This window comes from Myotis nattereri (assembly GCF_964212035.1).
Source record: "Myotis nattereri genome assembly, chromosome: 3".
In the NCBI taxonomy this organism is placed as follows: domain Eukaryota; kingdom Metazoa; phylum Chordata; class Mammalia; order Chiroptera; family Vespertilionidae; genus Myotis; species Myotis nattereri.
The window spans coordinates 131,605,574-131,614,176 of record NC_138077.1 but is presented as its reverse complement, the minus strand read 5'-3'; positions in this window follow the sequence as shown (position 1 = coordinate 131,614,176).

Genomic DNA, 8,603 nt, shown 5'->3' with positions numbered 1-8,603 from the left:
GTCTAAAAGCAGGAAAAGCCAATGTCTTTGGACATTCGGGCAGGAGGAATTTTCTCTTACACTTTTTTGTTTTATTCAGTACTTTGACTGATTGGATAGGGCCCACCAACATTAGGGAGGGACAATCTGCTTTATTCTGCTTATTCAAATGTTAATCTCATCCAAAAATATTCATACAGCAACAACTAGAATAGTGTCTGGCCAAATATGTGGTCACCCCCTGGCCCAGTCAATTTGACACATAAAATTATTCATTGAAGTTGCCTTTCTCTTCTCTGTGCACTGGCCAGCCACTATTGGGTGGGCCTAAGACCATGAAAGCTCACGTTATCACTCCTGCTTTCTATTTCTCTTTATTTCTTTACAATTAACTTTTTGGACAGAGAAGTCTGCACTCACTGTCTGCAATTTTTCATTGACTGTTCAAAGCAGTGGCATTGGTATCTACCACCATCATTCCATTAGAATTTATTTCCTTAAGAACACTCATAATTTAATTGTCAAATTCTTCCCTCTTGTATTCTCTGTAACACCACAGCATCCTGAATTTGCTCTCTAGGGGGGTGGTATTCCCAGGGGCCAGCTATCATCCTTTCTTACTTTATAAGCTCTGTCCACCCAATGTCATACATTCCCTTGCTCTAAGCTATAAGCTCATGAATCTAAAATCTGTATATTCAACATCCACTTTTCTCTAAATCCCAGACTTGAATATATAAACTGTTTATGAATTTTCTTCCCAAATGACATTCCTCACATGAAACTGATGCCTAACATGTCACATTAAATTCATCATTTTCTCACAGACTTAATTCTTAATTTCCTCTCAGAATGATACTATCACGCACCCACTCTCCTAACCTTCTACCTGGGAGATAGTTATTACAAACTCTCCCTCTCCCTCACCTTCTAATTCCAGTCAGTTACTATGCTCTATCTATTCTACTTGCTAAATATCTACTTCCTCTCCTTTCCCTATCTCTTTCCCTATCTCCTCATTTTTCATCTGGATTCTCGCACTGGGTGGTAATGGATTTCTTTGCAACTCCACTCCAGTAGCCTTCCCAATTCATAGATTCAGTGTGATTTTATGACAAGGAAATGTGAGCAAGTTTCTTTCCAGTTAAAACTTTTTAGTCTTCCCCGCTGCCTTAAGAATAAAGAGTGAAAACAATCCAGTAGTCTAGGAGAGCGAGGCAGTGAGCTAAGAGTGGCAACTGAGATGCAGAGATGGGGGAGGAAGAAAGGGGGCTGGAGACCCTAAGGAACTAGAAATGACAAGATCCCATTATTGATTATGTGTGGGAAGTGAGAATAAAGGAAGGGCTAAGGGACACCTCTCCGCTTCTGATTTGAATGAGTTAATCAAGGTCTCATTCTCTGAGCTTGAGGACATAGACCTTCCTTTCCTCATGAACAACAATGGCAAGTTGGTTACCTGGGTGGGGCACATGTCTGGGAATGCAAGGCCTTAAGGAAACCTAAAGGTCTGGGCAGAGATGAGTCAGAACCTAGTAAAAGAGAAGAAATAAAAAGTAATACCAGATGGGTGAAGGAGGCAGATGAAAGTCACTGTAAAGAGTCAAGGTTCAAAAACTCTATAGGAGTGGAAGGTGTGGCAAACAATGTCCTCTCTTCTGCCAGGAGAGTCCTAAAAATTTACTGGCAAAGACCAGGAATCGAATCAGGGCTGTGCACTCAGCAAGACATTACTTAAGTACAAAAAGAGTTTAAAGGACTTATAACTATGACTTCCACCCTTGTTTATTTCATGATCATTGCCATGCCCTTTTTCTTGGTCAGGGTTTTGGCTGTGGTTTGGAATATCTTGCTGTTTGAAATAAAATTTAAAACATGACTTATTTTCTTGCTATGTCCCCAGGGTGCACATTTAGATGTGCGCATAGATGAAATAGTACACAGTCCCCATCTCACTCTTTACTGAGTCCTACCCATTTAAAACAAAGCAAAAGCTTGGTTGGTTTGTAGGTCTTTAAAACATACCTGAAAAGTCTAATTCACTTAAAAGCCAATCCCATTCAAGGGTCATCCTGAAAAAAAACCCAAGGTCATTTGAAAAGCTGCATGCCAACAACATTTAAATTGGTTAAGTTGAGCCAAACTACCTAATTTGACTGTTTAGCCAAATTCAAGTGTGTCCAATGCATTAGGGTACTTAAATCCCCAACAAATTCTTCTTTGTCATGGCCTGATGAGATGGCTGGTATTTATTTATTGTTTTTATGCAAGTGGGAAAAACATACACCACAACTAAGAAGCTTTCATAGGTAGCCCAGTTAGAATCCTGAATGGGGCCCTAGAGAGGGCTGAAAAACACAATATTTCTGCCAAAGAGCAGCAAAAAAACACCTGACTGCTCTGCAAGCAGGTGGCTGATGGACTGTTTTATGAAGGGTTTAATTAACTCTGTCTCTCTGTCTTAGTTACCTACCAAAATAAACTGTGCGAATCTCAAGGCGGCAAAAGGGCTCCATCATCGGCTGACGGGCAACACCTTAGCAAGGTTCCATGGCCTAGGGAAATGAAATTACTCAGGAAGACAAGTTAAGTCAGTGTTTAGTTTCAAGAAGCCTCTATTTCAGGTACTGACAGGCCAGGCAGGGAACCGCCAGGGCTCTGCCAGCTTCACTCGTCCCAGATTGAGAAGTGCCCTTAGACAGAACTGTGATGGAGACCCAGCTGGGTTCAGCCCTGGACTCTGCTCTTCCCTCTCTTGGTGTCCTCCTCTGGGGCAATGCTGCCTGGCCCTCGGATAAGGGTCTTTCTCACACTTTCTTCCATAAATCTGACCCAGGTCAGGCTCCATTCCCTCAGGGCACTACCCAGGTGGTAAAAAAGTAACCAGATAGATGCATTCAATTGATAATGATTATGATTGATAAATGCTTGGCTTCCATGCCTTTTAATTAAAGAACATGTTTACCACCGCCTTCAAGGCAGAGCCCTGTCATTTCTCCCTGTGCCTAGGCCAGGAACACTGCTGCTCTAATCTGTTTCTGGATTCCACCCCACCCACCTTTTCCTTTAGAAAGTTCTTTTTTCTTTCCCATCACCAAGGATTCTCACAGAGCACCAGGAAAAGAGTCTACTTCATTATACATCCTCATTCAATAAGTGTTTACTGAGCACCAACTGTGTACCAGATACGACTAAGCTAGGTCTGGGAAAACAAAGACGGAGAAGCCTGCTGATCACCCACAGGTCCTATTTGCATACAATGCTCGCTTGCACACGGTCTCAGAGCCCCAAGTGGGCAGTGAACATATTTATAGACCCCACATTCCAACATATGGGCCAAAAAGAGATTGCTTTTCTAATTTGGGAATGTTTTATATGAATGTCTTTAAAAGGTTTAAAATTAAATTGTGTTAGTAAGTCCTTTAACAAATTTCCTCTATTGAAAAGAAGTAAATTTGATTGCATCAGGCTTTTCTGAAGTAAAGCTGTGTTATATGTTCACCAAACCCATCTGTTTTAACTTGTAAAACCTCCTTATAATCATAGTCTATGGCAGTAGGAGAGGATCTGAAATATCACCTAAGTCAGGAGATTTATGTTTTTTACTTTATTTTTTAAACAATGAAACACTTTTTTAAAGCCAGTTATTACCAAGAGTTTCAAAATATAAAACAGTTCAAACTGGAGCTGCTTTGATCAAAGGTAAAGAGCTCAGGGCCCTCTCTTCTAACCTTTCTCTCCCATCACCACCTCTGCTCCCACAGATGCTGGAACTTAACACCACAAAAATTATGAGCCATCTACCCCTCCTGTCACCAGTGAGGAAACTGAAATCCAAGGGAACATGACCTCATATTAACTAATCACATCTGCAGCAACTCTGCTTCCCAATAAGGTCACATTCTGAGATACCGGGGGGTTAGGACTTCAACATATGAATATGGGGGGACACAATTCAACTGCTTCCTGCCCTGTTTGGATGAAGGTCTTGACCAAGCCAAGGAAGCTCCTGGCACCAGGTTCTTAAGGAAAAGATGGGAGCCTATTTGACCACTGCTGGAAAGAAGACAGAAGGGGTGGGGGTGGGGGTGTAGAGAGATATCCTTGAGAAGATGTTGTAGCCAGGTAGAGGGATAAGCTTGAGCACTAAAGGAGACTCTTGCAGTATTGTCACAAGGAAGTGGGGAGGAGAAAGGGATAAGTTTGGATGCAAAATGAATCTGCAGATGGAGAGGGAGAGTTCCCTTCAGATGGTGCCTGCCTTCTCCATGGAGTGGGAGGAGAGATTGCCTATTGAGGCTGACAATGGAGTTTGGGATTGGGGCTCAGTAGAGGGGCAGGCGATGAAACCAGAGACTTAAGGAGAACAGAGGAAGTCTGAAATTGCCCCATGCATAACAGACAACAGCACCCTATGTCTAGAGTAGGTACCCAATGTGTCATTACAGAAGAGGACCTGTTGTCATTATAATAGAAAAATGGGAGAATGGGAGGGTGAGCTGACCAGGAGAACAAGGAAGGGCTGCCCAACAGTAACAAGGGCCCAGATGGTGTTGGTGACCATAGTTTATAATGGCACCATCTGCAGGGTGTGTGGTTTTCCAGCAATGCTCAACAGCTGGGCAATTGAAGTAAAGAAAGTAAACAACTGAGTTCATCCAGGGCTGGGCTTTGCCCAGGAGGATGCACTAAAAGGAGAAAGTGGCAAGGAGGTTGAGGATATTTGTAAGAGGAAGAAAGCTCAGAGGCCCAAGTTGTTGGAGAAGGAAGTGTGAAGTGAGGAGGCTATGCCTATTTCTGCTGAAGAGGCTTAAGCATATCCTTTGTTTTCTGTTGACCACAGTACATGGTTATTGCTGCCTCCTGTAGGAACAGATGTTACCAGATGTGATGTGCTAATGAGCTGCAAGCTGATGAGCTTCCCAGCTGATCTTCCTCCTCTAAGGTGGTCCTGACTGGTCGCAGCTGGGTAACTCAGCGATTTGTGCCCAGTGCTGTCACAACTGTCAGAGCATGCACTGGGGATATACATACCCCTGTGAAAGGATGTCAATACCAAATGCATATTTGGCATGTTGGTTCACCAGCTAGGTCAGTCTGCTAATATGAGTGTCATTTCCAAATGCTGTAAGGGCCAACCCTGTTTATTTGAATTTTATTACTGTGAATCTTCCAAGGCTACAGATTTTCTCTTCGCTACCATATTTCAAATAAAAATGTGGGTATTATTCTAAATATTGCAGTTATTGTTATGTACTTCTATTGATGCTATTAGCACTCAACTTGGAACTCCAAGTTATTAGAATCACTTTGGTATATTAACATGCAAATTACAGAAATTTAAGAAAATTTTAGTAGTGTACTTAAAATACTCCTAGTACAGATTGGTTAAAACTAAAAAAAGAAAACTAAAAAACAAACAAACAAAAAACAAAACATTTTCAAGAGCAATGGGGACTCTCATACTCTGCTGGTGAGCATACAAATTAGTACAACCACTTTGGAAAAAAGTTTGACATTTTCCATTAAAGTTGAAGATATGCATATCTATTATCCACCACTTCCATTTATATGTATATGCACAACAAAAATAAAGATCTACTTAACAGTATTATTCATGATGGCCTAATATTGGAGACAACTCAGGTGGCCATGAGCATTAAAATGGATGAATATTCATACAATGGAATACTAAACAACTATAAAAATTAAAGGCTAAACTATAGGCAACAGGATAGCTGGATTTCACAGACATAATGCTGAGAAGAAGCCAACATAAAAGAATGCTAGTACATACTGTATGACTCAGAATTTCAAAAGCAGTGGACAGGAATGCAAACTTAAGTGGGTAAAGTATAAAGAAGGACACAGAGGGGATTTTCACAATAGGATTGTTACTTTTGAGCAGGTTCACCTCTAACATTTGTGGGGCTTAAATGGAGAACTTCATATCAAAAGCCTACATATTTAAACTTGTAAATTAAACTTACTGGCTATTAAATGAAAGATATTCTACCTTCTTACCTCCACAAATATCTCTGCATGGCAATCTGGAAGGCAAGACAGACTTTAAATTCTTAGACCTTCTCACTGGAACACTTGACACAAGAAGAAGCAGCCCCCAGACCCCAGGGGCCACCCACCTACTCCCCCCATAATCTCTCCATCCCATCAATTCATGTATGTACATTCCCTAGTCTCAAAGTCTAACCTACATCCAGAGCTCCTCAACCCTCAGGAAGGTAGACCTAAGGGAGAGGCCTGGAAGACCTGGAAGTGGGTATAGACTCATTTGGACAAGGAATCCAAATGTCCCTGTACTTGGTCCATGGTTAGAAAAGGTATCATGGATCCCAGATAGACATGGCCTCTTGGCCATACGAGCTCCTCTCTCCTTGGAAAGGGACACAGCTGGGGGAGGCTAGAAGTTCAAAAACAAAAGGCCCATCCTGGCTGGCGTGGCTCAGTAGTTGAGCATTGATCTATGAACCAGGAGGTCATGGTTCAATTCCTAGTCAGGGTATATGCCTGGATTGTGGGCTCAATCCCCAGTGTGGGGTCAATGTAGGGCGTGCAGGAGGCAGCCAATCAGTGATTTCTCATCATTGATATTTCTATCTCTCTCTCCCTTTCTCTCTGAAATCAATATAAAAAAATACAAAACCCAACACAAGGTCTCCCTGCATGGGGCTTAGGGAAGTACTGCATATAGAGAAAAGAGGGGGGTTGTATTGGGAAGGGTACCCAGAAAAGTTCTGGGTCCTAGCAGCATTCAATGGCTTGACCTGGGTAGCAGTTACATTCATAACAATTTATTAAGCTCTACATTTGGTTTATACAGTTTTCTGTAGGTATGTTATATTTCACAATAAAGTTTTATGAAATCTCGCTACATATTATATATATATATATATATATATATATATATATATATATATATATAATTCCTTGTGCTGTAATTTATGGGTTCCTCACAGACAAACCCACTATGAATAGCTGCCTTTAAGCTCAGACATCTTGTTCAGTTAAAATGTCTCAAGGTGTGAGTCCCTTAGGGGGAAATGGACAGAATGTTGAAAACACAATAACTCTCACTGCCGATTCCCTGCCGTCTGGAGCCAACACTCTTGGGTGACCATGGCTGAGTTCAGGCAGAGCAAATGAGTCATGGCCCATGTCCTCTTGCCTGGCCATGGCAAGTGCCTCAGAGGAAAATTCCTTTCCCCCCTTAACCAGAGTTATAAATACTGTGTTTATCAAACCAAAATTACAGGAGGCTGCTCCATTCTAGTAGAAGTGAAAGGAGACCAACTCTAATTACCCTCCGTTTGGAAAACAGTTCTAGGAAGACTTTTTTCCCCATAAGGGCAGCTGAGTAGGTCCATTACACAGTTCGCTGGACTTCCACTATGTGCCAAAACAACCCTTATTTTTCTGTTCCACATCTTAAAACATCCATTTAGTTGGGGTATTTTCATTCTTGATAGGAAAAACATTTTCCTTTTACAAATGTTCAGCTTCCTGATCCTGAAAACGATTTCTGTGTGCCCCACATGGTTTAAGTATCAGGGTTTTTCTAAGAATATACATTTCAATGAAGGTCCATAAAGACCCAGACACACACACACCCCATCCCCAAACTGAACTTTATGGCTGTGAGATGATGAAAGGGGGGTGAAAACTAGCCAGTACTAACCAACCAAAGCCCAGGCAATTCCCCAAAAAATCATATTCTGGGCTTTGCTTCTAAGCTGTTTAAAAGCCACGGTGCCAAAACACCAGCTTTCCTCATTTTCAGGAAACAGGAAAAGCATAGGATTCCGGTAACCTTTGCAAGTTGCTGCTGAGAGGTAGAGTCAGACATGCTCAGAGGCTTCAGAATGATAAAAGTAGCAACATATTAGATTTGTTTAAAGGGAACCAGTGAGGCAGTGGGGTAGAGGAGGGGAAAAGGTTAAATCCAGAGGTTCTCAACCTGTGGGTCGCAACCCCTTTGGCGGTCGAACGACCCTTTCACAGGGGTCACCTAAGACCATCCTGCATATCAGATATTTACATTACAATTCATAACAGTAGCAACATTACAGTTATGAAGTAGCAACGAAAATAATTTTATGGTTGGGTCACAACATGAGGAACTGTATTTAAAGGGCCAGAAGGTTGAGAACCACTGGTTAAATCAATGACAGGAATAAAGTTGCGGATTATGAAGGATCACTCACTCCTCCTATTCTGCCCCAGTAAGAAAAACACCTGGCAGACACCACTCAAGACTCCTCCTGAAGTTCACCTTTCCCTCTTTTGTGCCCTCACCAGACCCACTTCCTATTCCACAGAGTACCTGTGACATTTAATTGCATTGCATTTTTTGGTTCTCCTTACTAAACTGTGGGTTCGTTGAGAACAGCCCCATATTTTATCTGTCCTTGAAGTTCCAGCTAATGCGTAGTGAAAACTTCATAACTCCTTTCTTTGATGGCATGAATGAATGAGTGATGGATTCCTTTCATGAGATATGAAAGTGGCTTTTCCAACGGCTATAACACAATCCTTAAATGATGAAAAGTGTCTCAGCCTTTCCTAGAGTTTACCCACTTCCATGATTCTAACTTTTTTTTCAGGTT